Genomic DNA, 18,024 nt, shown 5'->3' on the forward strand with positions numbered 1-18,024 from the left:
GCTAGACTGTTGTAGTGTTTTATTATGATGATGATGATGATGATGTCAGTGCTCTGTGCAGTAAAGGGTTACCTGGAGGTGTTTTGTGCAACCGGTCCCTGGTTTTCATGAATTGTGACTGATGACATTTAAGACTCTTGACCGGAGGGTCATGGGTTCAATCCCCAGTGGAAGACACTGCTGCTGTACCCTTGAGCAAGGTACTTTACCTAGATTGCTCCAGTAAAAACCCAACTGTATAAATGGGTAATTGTATGTAAAATAATGTGATATCTGTATAATGTGAAATAATGTATAATGTGAAATCTTGTAACAATTGTAAGTCGCCCTGGTTAAGGGCGTCTGCTAAGAAATAAATTAATAATAATAATTTAGAATGAATTAAAAACACACAAAACAAATGCACTGACTGGCTTCTTTAATATCACATTAAAAACCACTGGCTTCAGTACTCCCCCCTGGGTTAGCCCTGGGCAGGCTTGAGCACAGAGACTGAACTGCTCCCTCCTTCCATCCCTCACCCCCTAAGAGAAAGGGTGCTCCCTCCAGGGCAGGCTTGAGGCACAGAGACTGAAATGCTCCCTCCTTCCATCCCTCACCCCCTAAGAGAAAGGGTGCTCCCTCCAGTCCAGGGCAGGCTTGAGGCATAGAGACTGAACTGCTCCCTCCCTCCATCCCTCACCCCCTAAGAGAAAGGGTGCTCCCTCCAGTCCAGGGCTGGCTTGAGGCACAGAGACTGAACTGCTCCTTCCCTCCATCCCTCACCTGTGCTGGGATAATTACATTGTTGCTACTGCTACGATTGTCTAGGGTTTGCATGCTAAGGTTTAAATGTTAATATGCGTTGTAAGATTTAGGTATCATATAGTAATGTACATCACGCACTGGTAGTTGTTATTGTGCATGTTTCCTCTTTCTTTTAGCAGGTGCAGGAGGCCCATATAAGGGATGGAAAGATACTGACTACCAGCTAGAAAGAGGAAGTTCTCTCTATTTAGTAACCGCAAGCTGCATCCGTGACACTTCTCAGAAATGTCACCGACCTGGTTAGAATAGGTACAGCTGACAGGATGCTTGTAAATTAGATAAGTTGTTATTATTGTATATGATTGGTCTCATCTTAATCTTCCAAGCTGTTGCTATCCAACGTATACTGAGCTAAGCTTCTGTGATTGGCTCGCAATAACTGTAGGTTACAAGGTATATATTATGCTTACTGACTCTGCGTACTCAGAACTCAGAGAAAGGGTGCTCCCTCCAGGCCAGGCCTGGCTTGAGGCATAGAGACTGAACTGCTCCCTCCCACCATCCCTCACCCCCCTAAGAGAAAGGGTGCTCCCTCCAGTCCAGGGCAGGCTTGAGGCACAGAGACTGAACTGCTCCCTCCCACTAAGAAACAGAAAGAGTGCTCCCTCCTAACAAGGATACAGATTTACAGTATATGCTCACACAGCTGCTTCACTAAGGAATACAAACTTGTTATGTGACTGACTCATGTGGTAGAAAATTCACAATACAAGGTATTCTCGACAATGTTAAGAACACATACTTTAATGGAAGAACTTGTATTGTTCCACCCTGTAACTGTTTGTACTTTTCCACTCTGTATCTTATTCTTGCAACAAATAGCTACGTGCAGAATAATGCTGCTGTCAGCGAGGGGGGTAACCACAGCATCCTGTCTGCTAAATGTGAACGTTGACAGGTGGCAACCGATTGCAGAATTTTTGAACCACACTTTTGACCGTCTGTTCTACTAAAAATATGTTCTCTGTCTCCTCTGTATGCAAGAGTTTCGCTCAAGTTGTTACATGCCCAACTGTCACTTAGACAGTTTGCGGAGGTACCTATAAATATCCAAGCTAGGCAGAGCTATGTGGGCTTGTTCTCTAACTGACTCTGCACTGAGTGTTGTGACTAGCTCCAGGTTTGCAAATCTTAATAAAGCTTGCTGTTTGAGAATCTACAGTCTCTCTTCCTTTCAATAGAATTTCCACGACACTCGGCTCATAAGAACTTCAGTGACGTATATATTATGTTTAAATACGTTATTTATCCGACATCGACGTGCAGCTATAAACTGCTCAGAAGTCCGCAGACTCGTTGAGGAGGGGGCTCACCTTTCACAGGTAACAGATAATAATAATAATACTGCTAGATAGATTTACATTCTTTAGATATTTATAAATATTAATACTTGCTTACTGGGATCTGAATAAATGTTGTAATATGGCCGGCGGTTTGCAGGCTGCCTCTCGGAGTGATTGTACAGGCGCGTCCTATCTATTTCTATCCTATCTATAATGTTTTCATGTCTCTGTTTCAGACACAGCGTCGTTTCAAAGAGAATAAGAACAACAGTCAGAAGTTAAAAACCTGACCGAGCCCCGCAGAGTTGTTCTTCACTTATTTAAATGGTGTTGGGCACTCGTTGACGATTCAGAAAGTAAGTTCCATGTTGTTTTTAATTCATGTTTCGTTGTTCTCGACGCAGTGGTGTTGCAGATCCTGAATGAACAAGCCATGGCGAGCCTCCTCAGCAAGACCGATTCAATTAACATTCAACTCAGACCTGTGACAGAAAATCTAACGGGACACGAAGCCTCTGCCTGCTGCTATATTATTACTGTTAGTCACAGGATTTTCAGCCGGTCAATTTTGTGCTCTCCTAGTGTCTGGGATAAATCCCGACTGAACTGAACAGCTACTGTACGAAACTACACGTGATTGTAGATTCATATTGAATATAAACTACATGGAAACGCATTGCGCGCTGAGAGATAAGCACGTCTGTCTGTGTTAATGACTTTATAAAACAATGTTCTTGATTACAAAAGTACTTTTTAAAAATGTTATATTGTTTTCACTGCAGGTGCCTTAAAATAAATGATATAGACGCGGTTGTTTTAAACTAAATGATATAGACGCGGTTGTTTTAAACTAAATGATACAGACGCGGTTGTTTCAAACTAAATGATATAGACGCGGTTGTTTTAAACTAAATGATACAGACGCGGTTGTTTTAAACTAAATGATACAGACGCGGTTGTTTTAAACTAAATGATATAGACGCGGTTGTTTTAAACTAAATGATATAGACGCGATTGTTTTAAACTAAATGATATAGACGCGGTTGTTTTAAACTAAATGATATAGACGCGGTTGTTTTAAACTAAATGATATAGACGCGATTGTTTTAAACTAAATGATATAGACGCGGTTGTTTTAAACTAAATGATACAGACGCGGTTGTTTTAAACTAAATGATATAGACGCGGTTGTTTTAAACTAAATGATATAGACGCGGTTGTTTCTGTTATTTTGACAAAAAGTATTTAGAGTGTATCGCGCTACAGGAAGTGGCTGAAAGCCGGTGTAGGTGCAGAACGTGGTACATCATCAGAATGTGATACTGGTACCAAAACTTGACCCGTGTGACATCGAAAAATGGTACGCTGTCAATGTTGTGATTGACTGCTGCACAAATCAGTAGGAACAAGACAAACTGTAGATCACACACAGAATCCTACATGTTTACAATGTTAGATAACACAAGCTGTTGCTCATCAGTTAGTCACATACATTTCCTGAGCTGTGAAAAAAAAAAAATTTAAAAATAAGTCCAAACTCAGTACATGGTACCCTGTTCAGATGTCCGTTCACTTGTTTTCTGAGGTAAATCATCTGCACATGCCTGGGTAAGCGCAGTACATGGTGCACCATTGTTAGGAGGGATCACAGTACAAAGTATTGCATTATAAAATATCACATTACAGAATATCATAATACAGGTAAGAGCAGTTATGAACGTACAGTGAGATCAAATTCAAGTAAGAGCAGAATAAAGAATACAGTAAAGAGCGAGTTCCACTGAGAGCAGCTAAAACAGTAAATATCTGCTTACATGAGTAAAGTCCAGTAAGAACACGTAGTAAGAATGATACATGGATGAGAATGATTTCAAATAAGAGCAATTACAAACAAAAGTGAGTACGGTTACCTATAAGAGTAAAACCAGATACAAGACATGGGAAGTAGTTAGAGTTAGGAGCAGTAGTTGAATGCAGCAAGGTATGGAGCAGTTCAGTGCAAGTACAAGCTGATGCAAGTACTGGTACAATTGGGTGCCATCTAGTCCAGTATAGTGGAGAGTTGTGAGGTTTACAGATGCTGTCTGAACAGGTGTGTCTTGAGGAGGTGCTGGAAGGTGGTCAGGGACTGAGCAGTCCTGATATCCGTGGGTAGGCCATTCCACCACTGGGAGGCAAGGATGGAGATGTAGGGGGCTCTGGAGGTGGGGGAGTGTACCGGGGGAGTACAGCTAGTCTGCCAGAGGTGGAGGAGCGGAGGGGGCGATCACGGGGTGTAGGGAGAAATGATAGTTTGGAGATAGGAGGGAGCAGAAAGCTACAAGAGTTTTGAATTGGATGCGAGCAGCGATAGGGAGCCAGTGCAGAGGGCAGAGCAGCGGTGTAGCGTGGGATAAATGAGGAAGGGAAAAGACAAGACGAGCAGCAGAGTTTTGGATGAGCTGGAGCGGACGGATAGCAGAGGCAGGGAGGCCAGCCAGGAAAGAGTTGCAGTAGTCAAGGCGGGACAGTACCAGGGCATGGAGCTGTGTGGAGTAGCCGTTGAGGAAGGGGCGAATTCTGTATATGTAGCTGAGGAAGAAGCGACAGGAGCGTGCCAGAGTAGAGGTGTGTGATAATACCTGTATATGGTATATTGCGATATTCATCAGGCAATACTGTAACCGGTATTTGAACACCACTGGTATATTTGGTTAGACTGAGGAAAATGTCAGCTATTATCTCAAGAGATAAATACTTCCCTCGTAATTTCAGCTGTGCTACACAAAAAAAAATATAGCACAAGCACACAGATTTTGAGCTGCTTAAATTCTGCAAAGCAAAGTCACGTGTGGAAAAATCTAAAAAGGATGGCTGTACAGCAAATCTGCTGGTACCAGCAACCTGACACACAGTGGTGTAGTCCTACATCTTAAAGTACCGGAACGACAATTACAATATTGATGCTTCTAAAACAAATGATACGAATCCACGTTTTATTTGTACATTGAACTTGAGGTAACATTTAATAGGTAATACATGTTTTGAAAGCATCTAGCAGGTAAATGTTGTCTTTGGTGGTTTGGTTATTTTCTTTTATCATGTTTTTTTCTTTTGCTTTCGATTTTATGAGGTCATGTCCAGTGCAAAACTTCAATCACCCAGATGCCCTGTATAGTATATCACATCCTCCCTGTCTTCAATCACAGTGATGCCCTGTATAGTAGATCACATCCTCCCTGTCTTCAGTCACAGTGATGCCCTGTATAGTAGATCACATCCTCCCTGTCTTCAATCACAGTGATGCCCTGTATTGTACATCACATCCTCCCTGTCTTCAATCACAGTGATGCTCTGTATAGTAGATCACATCCTCCCTGCCTTCAATCACAGTGATGTCCTGTATTGTACATCACATCCTCCCTGTCTTCAATCACAGTGATGCTCTGTATAGTATATCACATCTTCCCTGTCTTCAATCACAGTGATGCCCTGTATAGTAGATCACATCCTCCCTGTCTTCAGTCACAGTGATGCCCTGTATAGTAGATCACATCCTCCCTGTCTTCAATCACAGTGATGCCCTGTATTGTACATCACATCCTCCCTGTCTTCAATCACAGTGATGCTCTGTATAGTAGATCACATCCTCCCTGCCTTCAATCACAGTGATGTCCTGTATTGTACATCACATCCTCCCTGTCTTCAATCACAGTGATGCTCTGTATAGTATATCACATCTTCCCTGTCTTCAATCACAGTGATGCCCTGTATAGTAGATCACATCCTCCCTGTCTTCAATCACAGTGATGCCCTGTATAGTAGATCACATCCTCCCTGTCTTCAATCACAGTGATGCTCTGTATATTAGATCACATCCTCCCTGTCTTCAATCACAGTGATGCTCTGTATAGTATATCACATCTTCCCTGTCTTCAATCACAGTGATGCCCTGTATAGTATATCACATCCTCCCTGTCTTCAATCACAGTGATGCTCTGTATAGTAGATCACATCCCCCCTGTCTTCAATCACAGTGATGCCCTGTATAGTACATCACATCCTCCCTGTCTTCAATCACAGTGATGCCCTGTATAGTAGATCACATCCCCCCTGTCTTCAATCACCATGATGCCCTGTATAGTATATCACACCCTCCCCCTGTCTTCAATCACCTGGATGCCGTGTATAGTATATCACATCCCCCCTGTCTTCAATCACAGTGATGCCCTGTATAGTACATCACATCCTCCCTGTCTTCAATCACAGTGATGCCCTGTATAGTACATCACATCCTCCCTGTCTTCAATCACAGTGATACCCTGTATAGTATATCACATCCTCCCTGTCTTCAATCACAGTGATGCCCTGTATAGTATATCACATCCTCCCTGTCTTCAATCACAGTGATGCCCTGTATAGTATATCACATCCTCCCTGTCTTCAATCACAGCGATGCCCTGTATAGTATATCACATCCTCCCTGTCTTCAATCACAGTGATGCCCTGTATAGTAGATCACATCCTCCCTGTCTTCAATCACAGTGATGCCCTGTATAGTATATCACATCCTCCCTGTCTTCAATCACAGTGATGCCCTGTATAGTAGATCACATCCTCCCTGTCTTCAATGACAGTGATGCTCTGTATAGTAGATCACATCCTCCCTGTCTTCAATCACAGTGATGCCCTGTATAGTAGATCACATCCTCCCTGTCTTCAATCACAGCGATGCCCTGTATATTATATCACATCCTCCCCCTGTCTTCAATCACAGTGATGCCCTGTATAGTATATCACATCCTCCCTGTCTTCAATCACAGTGATGCCCTGTATAGTATATCACAACCTCCCCCTGTCTTCAATCACAGTGATGCCCTGTATAGTATATCACATCCTCCCTGTCTTCAATCACAGTGATGCCCTGTATAGTACATCACATCCTCCCTGTCTATAATCACAGTGATGCCCTGTATATTGTATCACATCCTCCCCCTGTCTTCAATCACAGTGATGCCCTGTATAGTATATCACATCCTCCCTGTCTTCAATCACAGTGATGCCCTGTATAGTATATCACATCCTCCCCCTGTCTTCAATCACAGTGATGCCCTGTATAGTATATCACATCCTCCCTGTCTTCAATCACAGTGATGCCCTGTATAGTACATCACATCCTCCCTGTCTATAATCACAGTGATGCCCTGTATATTGTATCACATCCTCCCCCTGTCTTCAATCACAGTGATGCCCTGTATAGTATATCACATCCTCCCTGTCTTCAATCACAGTGATGCCCTGTATAGTAGATCACATCCTCCCTGTCTTCAATCACAGCGATGCCCTGTATAGTAGATCACATCCCCCCTGTCTTCAATCACAGTGATGCCCTGTATAGTAGATCACATCCTCCCTGTCTTCAATCACAGCGATGCCCTGTATAGTAGATCACATCCCCCCTGTCTTCAATCACAGTGATGCCCTGTATAGTAGATCACATCCTCCCTGTCTTCAATCACAGTGATGCCCTGTATAGTAGATCACATCCTCCCTGTCTTCAATCACAGCGATGCCCTGTATAGTAGATCACATCCCCCCTGTCTTCAATCACAGTGATGCCCTGTATAGTAGATCACATCCTCCCTGTCTTCAATCACAGCGATGCCCTGTATAGTAGATCACATCCTCCCCCTGTCTTCAATCACCACGATGCCCTGTATAGTATATCACATCCTCCCTGTCTTCAATCACAGTGATGCCCTGTATAGTAGATCACATCCCCCCTGTCTTCAATCACAGTGATGCCCTGTATAGTATAGCACGTCCTCCCAGTCTTCTGTCACAGCAATGCCCTGTGATTCCCCCCCTGCGCCCACCCCCCCTCATTGGTTAAAAAAAAAAAAAACTGATACAGTACTCCCCCTGTGCCAGGCAGAAATAAATGCAAGAACCAAACAAAACCAATGGGAACACAATCCTAAGGGAAGGTTTTATTAGGATATACAGCCAAAGGTTAGATTGGGGAGTTAAACATTTAGAGGGGAATTGAACTGGGTGGAAGAATCTATAATGAAGTGTAGGAAAATAAATCTGACAAATGTGCGATCACACACCTTCAACACACCTCCTGGGAAGGGGGGTGGGGGGGGGATCGCCCAAATCTATCACATTCTACAGTGCGTCACATTTAAGCATTTTACTGACTATCTTAACCTAATCTGTTAGAAACTGTTTCAAACGAGTCCTTTGTGGTGTTCTGTTTTCACACTGTGTCTCCACTCCTCCACACATCTTGATTAGACACCTGCTAACTTTGGCACTCTGCCCAGACACCAAGATACGAGAGACTGCAGATGTCTTGCTTAGCTAGTTACATGTGATTTAAGCTGTATCAAAATATGAAAATAAAACTTTAACATAGAAGCAAAGAAACTTATAATCAAATACATAATTAATACTTTATGCTTAATGTCATCTCCTACTATATATATATATATATATATATATATATATATATATATATATATATATATATATATATATATAAATTAGTGCATTGGTCCCCAAAAATAGGTATTTTTTTGAAATGTATTAACTTGCATCAAGATCAGCTGCACCGTATTTTAGTTTTGTTTTGAGGCTGCTGATGCTTTTCGAGAAAGATGCTGCTGCAGATTTCAACATTCCCACAAGCACTTTGAAAACCATTCTGAAATAACGGGATACAATAATACAGGCCTGTGAACAGCAAACTGGATGCAAGTCGTCAGCGTTTCTGATTTGCTCAATACCTGATGCTGAGGACGCCTTGCTTCTGTGCTTTAAAAATGCCTGTGATCAGAATGTGCCTGAATCTGGAATCACTATGAGACACACCCTGAGGAATGAGCACAGCAGCTGGGACATGCACATTTCAACTGCAGTTCATTTGCCATGTATACTTCTTAAAAGTTCACTTACAGCTGTATTTTCAATAGAAAGCACAGTATTTACATTGATATGCTTTTCATTGTACTGTAATTGAGATTTGATTTCAGTCTTCCTGTAACTTCAGTAAAAACTCACAGTATGCATTTGGCCTAATCTCCTGATAAAAAAAGAATTACTGATGAGACCCATTATTTTGCTGGTCCCTTGACATTCATATTAATATTCATATTAATAAGTATTTCGTACTCAAACCTAATGCCAGACAATATTATTCTACATATGCGCCACATAAATGACCACAAGTTAAGGTGAACATATGGCTTCATGGTCACCGGGACAAATTGCTAAGATGAATATTGTTGCTTAATTACTGTGGGAATCAAACAAGTAATACATATCAGCTGTTCACTATTCCTCCCTCTGTACATATCAGCTGTTCACTATTCCTCCCTCTGTACATATCAGCTGTTCACTATTCCTCCCTCTGTACATATCAGCTGTTCACTATTCCTCCCTCTGTACATATCAGCTGTTCACTATTCCTCCCTCTGTACATATCAGCTGTTCACTATTCCTCCCTCTACATATCAGCTGTTCACTATTCCTCCCTCTGTACATATCAGCTGTTCACTATTCCTCCCTCTGTACATATCAGCTGTTCACTATTCCTCCCTCTGTACATATCAGCTGTTCACTATTCCTCCCTCTGTACATATCAGCTGTTCACTATTCCTCCCTCTGTACTTATCAGCTGTTCACTATTCCTCCCTCTGTACATATCAGCTGTTCACTATTCCTCCCTCTGTACATATCAGCTGTTCACTATTCCTCCCTCTGTACATATCAGCTGTTCACTGTTCCTCCCACTGTACATATCAGCTGTTCACTGTTCCTCCCTCTGTACATATCAGCTGTTCACTGTTCCTCCCTCTGTACATATCAGCTGTTCACTATTCCTCTCTCTGTACATATCAGCTGTTCACTATTCCTCCCTCTGTACATATCAGCTGTTCACTATTCCTCCCTCTGTACATATCAGCTGTTCACTATTCCTCCCTCTGTACATATCAGCTGTTCACTATTCCTCCCTCTGTACATATCAGCTGTTCACTATTCCTCCCTCTGTACATATCAGCTGTTCACTATTCCTCCCTCTGTACATATCAGCTGTTCACTATTCCTCCCTCTGTACATATCAGCTGTTCACTGTTCCTCCCTCTGTACATATCAGCTGTTCACTATTTCTCCCTCTGTACATATCAGCTGTTCACTATTCCTCCCTCTGTACATATCAGCTGTTCACTATTCCTCCCTCTGTACATATCAGCTGTTCACTATTCCTCCCACCGATCAGAGGGAGTGAACAACTGGAATCGATCATTTAAATTAATTAAAATAAAAATAGATTTTTGAGAAGCATTTTATTCCTTATTATTATTATTATTATTATTATTATTATTATTATTATTATTATTATTATTATTGCTGTGTAGTGTAATTAAGGTGTAATGCTTAATTTCCACATTAATCTCTTAGTTTAAGGGTATCTTTAAAATCCTGTCCTGTCTCAGTGTCCCGATGACCATGGAGTAATCTAGTCGCCCTGCCAGTCCTATTTCTAAATGCTAATGTAACACACAATTAAATAATAGGTTAAGTACTGAGTGACATTTGCTTTCAGGTAAAGTTAATTGTATCTTATGCAAGTCTTACTAGATAAATGTCAATCTATTCAAATTGAACTAATGAACACAAGCTTTACTACATTAAATCATTACACACAAAGCCTGGCCAGCCTGTTTAAGATGTAACTCGAAAGCCTTGCAAATAGCAGATCCAATGAACAAACAAATACAACTTGTCTTAAATATTCCTGGATGTTCGATCAAAAATCCCAGAAAAAACCCATTCATCTAGTATAGGGAGGAGTTGCAATGCTAAATCCATTAACAAAGGTCCATATTTTCACCTGCTCCAAAAATATTTTTAACATTTCAGTCTGCCCAGTACAAAATCCAAATAAATAACAATTGCATCCAAGTTGGTGCAAAAAAACGCCATTTAGAAATAAAACAAAAACTATCTTGTAGTATGTGGTTCAGCGGATTAAAAAAAAAAAAAGACTTTAACATTGCAGTCTCGTCCAAAAGACAATGTGCAAGAAAAAGTTTAAAGTTCCCCAGACCACGCCTCCAGCAGGAAGAACTGGAGCGCTGGCCGCCCGCCCATGAAACCTGCCCGCTGTCAATCATTCTGCTGCAGACTCGAGGAGCCCTTCCTCTTTATAACTGAAGTGGTCTACACATTAAGAGTGTGAACCCAGTAAGGTGGTACACGTGAATACAAATATATTGAACTTCCATTCATGAAGAGATGTTATTTAAATGTGAGTCCTGGAGTAATACATGAGTGCTCGAGTTATTATAATTATTTAGAGTCCTCTTACCCCGGGGTTCCCAGCTCTGGTCCTGGTCACCCCCTGTGCCTGCTGGTTTTCATTCCAACTTAACCACACCCTTCATTGAACTGATCATTTGCTTAATTAGACCTGTTTAATTGTTGCAGAGTTCAAGTTACTTATAAAATGGTATAGGTAACTTGAAATATTTAACTGTTAACAGCTGAAAACAATTAAAAAGGTCTAATTAAGTAAATTAATGCTCTAACCCACCCCTAGTATATATAATATATAAAAAAGTAACTATAACAAAACTGAAACAAATATACCAGAACAGTTTGCACAAAATAATTCTTCCATGACTAATATAGCGGCGTTTCCATTACCTGGTAAACCTGTCAGACGGGTTCAAAAGCTAGTTGACTGGCAGAGACTGAAGCCGCCCGTCAGTTTGACTGGCAGCAATAGGTCTGTGACGGGCCTCTAGACCCCGCCCTTTAAAGGCACAGCCAATCGAATGAGTGCGTGATTGGGCAGTTCCAGGCTTGTTAACAAAGCAACTCTGTGATGGAGGGAGGATTTGTTTATTTCCTTTTCATGCATGATTCTGATTGGCTGCCTCGTGTGTTCGTCGACATGAAAGCACAATGCAAAGTCTAGTCTAGATCTGCCAGTCTGGTCTTATGGAAGCCTTCTCTCTCCTATCTGTTCAGTACAAATGCTTTAATTCACAGAAACACTGTATATAGAATGGTGCTCACCTGGTGTTCTCTCTGCCTCACTTCTCCCACGCTACTCCACTGCTCCGCTCACTCCACTGGCTCCCGATCACCGCTCACATCCAGTTCAAGACTCTTGTACTCGCCTACAGATGCCTTGACCAGACAGCACCCAGCTACCTCCAGACCCTCATCTCTCCCTACACCCCCACTCGACCTCTCCGCACCGCCTGCACTAGAAGACTGGCTCTACCTCCTCTACACTCCCCTGCCTCCAGAGCCCGCTCCTTCTCCACCCTCGCCCTGCAGTGGTGGAATAACCTTCCTACAGATGCCAGGACTGCCCAGTCCCTGACCATCTTCCGGCGCCTCCTCAAGACTCCCCTCTTCAGACAGCACCTGTAGAAACTCCTTTTCCCTCTGGACACTTATCACTCTTCCTTAATGCGCTTTACTTGCTCTTATCTGTTCCCTATTTTACTGCATTTAATCCTGTACTTTAGAGTACTGTAATCTGCCACTAGTGTTAATCAATCTGTGATTAACACAACTGTGATTCTTGAAATGTATTTTTGTTTACGACTGTTCCTTCAATAGTAAAGCCACTCCTGCTGTAATGTCAGATTGTGTCTGTCCCTTGAATGCTCTTCATAACACTGTATTTAAATAAATCAATGATTTTCTTTTTTCGGCAGCTACTAAACAGAATCCCGTGTGCTGCCATGGACAGTGTGAAGATGGAATCTGTCCAGATTAAAGAGGAGTTCCCTGAACTTGAACTTGTCCCCATTAGAGTGGAGTTCTCTGGGCTGGCTTCCCTCCCCATTAAACAGGAGCTCTGTGAGATGCAATGTGACAGCAGTCAGCCAGAGGTCTCTGAGATTAAAGCTGAGCACAATGAATTGGAGATCCCCCAGACAGAAGAACCCCTTCCTGTTAAACAAGAAGAGGTGCTGGAAACTGTCCGTATTAAACGGGAGCCCCCTGAAGTAGAGTTTGAGCACATGGAACCAGTGAAGGAAGAATCCGAGGACTTCAAACCAAACATCCCTGAGCTGGAGCCTGTACGCCTGCGAGAGTGTAGCGTGGTGCTGGAGAGAATCTGCGTGAGAGAGCAAGGCGCTGGAGAGGAAGGCTCTCCCAACAGCACGCAAGGAGGTGGAAAGGAAGACGGGCGCTCCCATTCAGAATGCAGTCTAGCAGGTGAGTGACTCCCAGTAGCTGTGACATTGTCATTCTAGATTGCGTGATATCCACAGTGTGGTTGAGAGGGAGGGAGCATATTGGTTAGAGTACTTTTAAAACCTGTCCAATCAGAATACTGATCTAAAAATGACTAATCCATTTGAACACTTTAAAAGTAAATGGTATTTACTCTGGTCCCTCCGCAGTCAGATACGCGACGGATTACTCGATTTGTATTTGATTTACCCCAAGATTTGGAAAAACTCCTAAAATACCATAAGAGAGATATAATTGTAATCTAATGCTGATATATTTGTAATTTGGGTTTGTCAGGGGCAATAGACCTGAAACATTACAGGAGAACTTCACAGTCAGATTTTGATCCCAGGGCTCGGTTTCACCAGCATCAGTCTTTACTGACTTTGCTTTCACACAGAAAGGCTTTATGTTTAACTTTGCATTTTTAAACTGGTGTAACCCAGAGCAAACCCCACAGCTAAAATGCACACACTTTAATCCAGGGGTTCCAAACAGCACCACCTTCAGGCCGCGGGTGCAATGACATTCTATGTGTTTTTTTCTATTAATAACGATAAGCAGCCGTCGGCAGCAGCTGTAATTATAGAAAAATAAAGTGTAGCAAGGGAGTATCGACGGACTGTCAATCAAAGCAGAAATTCACAAATCAGAGCTAACAGATTGCCTTCCTGTAGGCGGGATGTAGAGCGAGAGCTCTGACAATAGGGTGGTGTTGAGGTCATGTGATCGCTCTGCTGGCAGATGTAAAAAGTGTGTTCAGTATTCATAACATTACAATATGTCGAATCCGCTACCAAAGAATGTGTTTTGCAAAGTATTGTGGCAGTAGCCACACACAGTGTTGCAGGAAATGCATCACCTGCTTATTCATAATTCATAATGGCCAGGCAATGTCTTTTCTTTTTGATTATTAGCTCCTTTTTTGTTTGCCTTATATAGTTATCCCTGTCTCTTATTTTTAGAGCTTTTCAGGGCATATATATGTATTCGTTCAATTGGTTTGTTTTACCTGAGTTTTTTTTTTCATTACCCTTTTACTGGGGGTTTTACGGTAATGATTTGTTCTTGCTCCTTTTTTTACCTCCACTAGTCACCTGATAGGGGAAGGCCTTGAGTTCCTGTTTCCTGTTTTAGGAGGGGGAGGAGAAGGAAGGACTTTTGGGGTGTGGTTGTTGCTCACCTTTATTATTATTATTATTATTTATTTCTTAGCAGACGCCCTTATCCAGGGCGACTTACAATTGTTACAAGATATCACATTACACAGATATCACATTATTTTACATACAATTACCCATTTATACAGTTGGGTTTTTACTGGAGCAATCTAGGTAAAGTACCTTGCTCAAGGGTACAGCAGCAGTGTCCCCTTGCTGGGGATTGAACCCACAACCCTCCGGTCAAGAGTCCAGAGCCCTAACCACTACTCCACACTGCTGCCCTTTGTTTGTTTGGATCTTTTGTTGTAGTTCTATACTTTTTTGTTTTCCACTGTTTGCAAAATTATAGTTTTTGTTTTTCTCTTTCAACTATCCTAACAGCTCGGGCTGCATTTTCTTGACCACCAGTTTTTTCCTGCATACCTTTTTTGTTTGGGGTTCTGTTTGTTTTTGCCGGTTTTTTTGGTTCAAAGGATTTATAACAACTGCATTGCAGATTCACAGAACCAGCACCGGATCAAGAGCAGCCAGGGTGAGATCTTCTTCAATAATTTCTATTGGATTACAGTTTTTTTTTTTGAATGGCCATTCATGCTCTTTATTTTTGGGGTGTTTGCGTAGGATTTTTCTGGGACATTGTTTGCTTTTTTGGTGATTTATATATTGCCTTTATTGTTTTGTTTGTTCGGGACTGTTATTGTGGTGTTTTTATTTTTTACTTCTAGTGATATTTATTGCCTTCCAAAAGTTTGCTATAGGATGTTGTTCAGACAACTTTTGTCCTTTTTCCTCAGTAGCAATAAATGGATTTTTGGTAGCCTCTGTTTGGCCCCCTTTTCATAATTATTTTCGCTGTGGCAATTTACTGCTATTAGTAAACTTTGTTATAGTATAAAGAACAGAAAAGGCAGCTGCAGGAGTTTGAATGCATTTGTACTGCGGGCTCAGCTTTGAGGAGCTGGAATGGGTTTTTTTCTTTTGTAGAAACGTTTCCATACTAACTTTTATAATAACATTCATTTACAATTAATGCCAATGATGAATATGTTTTTTTGTCACTAAGTAGCTATTAACATTTAAAATATTGCGTGCTTTGATGTATGTTTCAATATTAACTAAATCAAGTTATGAATCAAACTGATAAGTCTTGTTGCATGCCATTAATTGATTTATTAAAATGTTTGGTTATACTGCTATTTTATTGATTACTGGCTCATTCACAGACGTCTTAAAATAACGCTAGAATATTTTTTGTTGAAACATAATAATGATAATATTTTTTTTTTTGACTGATTTCAGATTTCGCTGCAGGTGGATTTATTGTAAGTTTTCTTTTGGCGCAGCTGCACTGATTTTTTTTTTTTTTTTTTTTTGGTGGGGGGGGATGTTGCAAGCTAACTGAATGTGATTTTGCAAGTTGTATTTGGTTGTACAGAGTATTTGCGAAAAAAGTAACTTCTGCAAAGCTCTCGTTTCCTTCTGTATTGTATGTGTGATAGTTATCATGAGGTGACGGCTGGACGTTTTAGTTGCATAGTGTTCAGAAATCAGGATTTAAGAGTCATGTTTTTGTGCATGTTGTACTGGTTTTACTCAAAAGTGATTCCTGTTCAGGTATTTATGAATGGGAATAATAAGAGACATGCACTTTCTTGTTTGATAACCAAGAAAAATAACTGCATTTCTAGAATTTTCCATTATACAAAGGTACCTAATTTTAAAGGTTGATAAAAAACGTCTGTTTAATCTTTGCAATTTATTGTATTCACTAAAATGAAAGTGTTTGAATTTTTAACTCTCTGCATATTCTATGTGATTTCCATCTTTCACATTATTTATTCAAATGAATAAAGGACAGTTTAGATTAGCTTTATTTATCATGTTACAGGTTTAAACATAGAAAATGTTTTTAATTTGACATTTTCCCAAGGAGTGCTAATAGTGGGCCGCAGTGCCTGATGCAGCTGAACAGGTGGTCCTCGGGTAGAAAAAATTGGGAACCCCTGCTTTAATCCACTCCCCCACCCAGCCACATGCCCTAAGCCTACAAGCAGCCCCTCTTACTTTCTTTCCTGTTCATATCTTCCAGGTTCCAGTCCAGCAGCTAAAGCGAGGGCGGGCGGTGGAGAATATCCTGACTGTGGGAAGAGTTTCATTCGCTTAGGAAACCTGAAAACACACCAGCAAATTCACACAGGAGAGAAACCATATCGCTGCTCTGACTGTGGGAAGAGTTTCAATCACTTAAGATACCTGAAAATACACCAGCGAATTCATACAGGAGAGAAACCGTATTGCTGCTCTGACTGTGGGAAGAGTTTCAGAAATTCAGGAAAACTGAAAATACACCAGCGAATTCATACAGGAGAGAAACCGTATTTCTGCTCTGACTGTGGGAAGAGTTTCAGTCAATCAGCACCCCTGAAAGCACACCAGCAATTTCACACAGGAGAGAAACCATATTGCTGCTCAGACTGTGGGAAGAGTTTCAGTCTGTTAGGAAACCTGACAACACACCAGCGAATTCATACAGGAGAGAAACCGTATTTCTGCTCTGACTGTGGGAAGAGTTTCAGTCTGTTAGGAAACCTGAAAAGACACCAGCGAATTCATACAGGAGAAAAACCGTATTGCTGCTCTGACTGTGGGAAGAGTTTCAGAGTTTCACAACAACTGAAAAGACACCAGCGAATTCATACAGGAGAGAAACCGTATTGCTGCTCTGACTGTGGGAAGAGTTTCAGAGTTTCAGAACAACTGAAAACACACCAGCGAATTCATACAGGAGAGAAACCGTATAGCTGCTCTGACTGTGGGAAGAGTTTCAGAGTTTCAGAACATCTGAAAAGACACCAGCGAATTCATACAGGAGAGAAACCGTATAGCTGCTCTGACTGTGGGAAGAGTTTCAGTCAGTTAAGTAACCTCAAACAACACACCAGCAAACTCACACAGGAGAGAAATTGTACCAGTGCTCTGACTGTGGGAAGAGTTTCAACAAGTTAGGACATCTTCAAACACACCAGTGAATTCACACCGGAGACAAACCCTAAGGACCATGTTCATTCAAAAAGAAACATTACCTTACATCAGCGCTCCAGATAAGGTTTTGGGTCTAGGAGTAACTTACGCGTTTAACACTGAGAGTAAAATGTATTTTCAGTGGGTAAAATGCAACATTACCTTGAAGTCCTGAGTAATCTCGATAAATACTGTACAATCGTTGATGCTAATGGGCAGGCATTAAAAAAAAAATCCTTCCATTTTAACTGCAATGTTTCTTTGAACTACGGCACAACCACAGTTCTACAAGGTTCTTTATCGGCTTTATCGCATTTTTTTTCCAGGTATCACACTGACTCTGCAAATCAATTACATTATATTTTAACATTAACCTCTTTAGCGATACAGACGTACCTGGCACGTCATGATTGAAAACATGGTTAAAAATGTTTAAAAAAAATATATGAATCTGGATTGCTCTTTTTTCACTCGGGGTGCTTCATTGAGGAGTTATTACACAA

General features: G+C 41.3%; 1 pseudogene; it reads left to right on the forward strand.

Annotated features, from left to right (window-relative positions):
* Positions 1 to 800: 800 nt before the first annotated feature.
* Positions 801 to 18,024, forward strand: part of LOC131696848 (zinc finger protein 160-like) — a 33,027-nt pseudogene continuing 15,803 nt past the window's right edge.

Source organism: Acipenser ruthenus, chromosome 41, assembly GCF_902713425.1.
Source record: "Acipenser ruthenus chromosome 41, fAciRut3.2 maternal haplotype, whole genome shotgun sequence".
Taxonomy (NCBI): Eukaryota; Metazoa; Chordata; class Actinopteri; order Acipenseriformes; family Acipenseridae; genus Acipenser; species Acipenser ruthenus.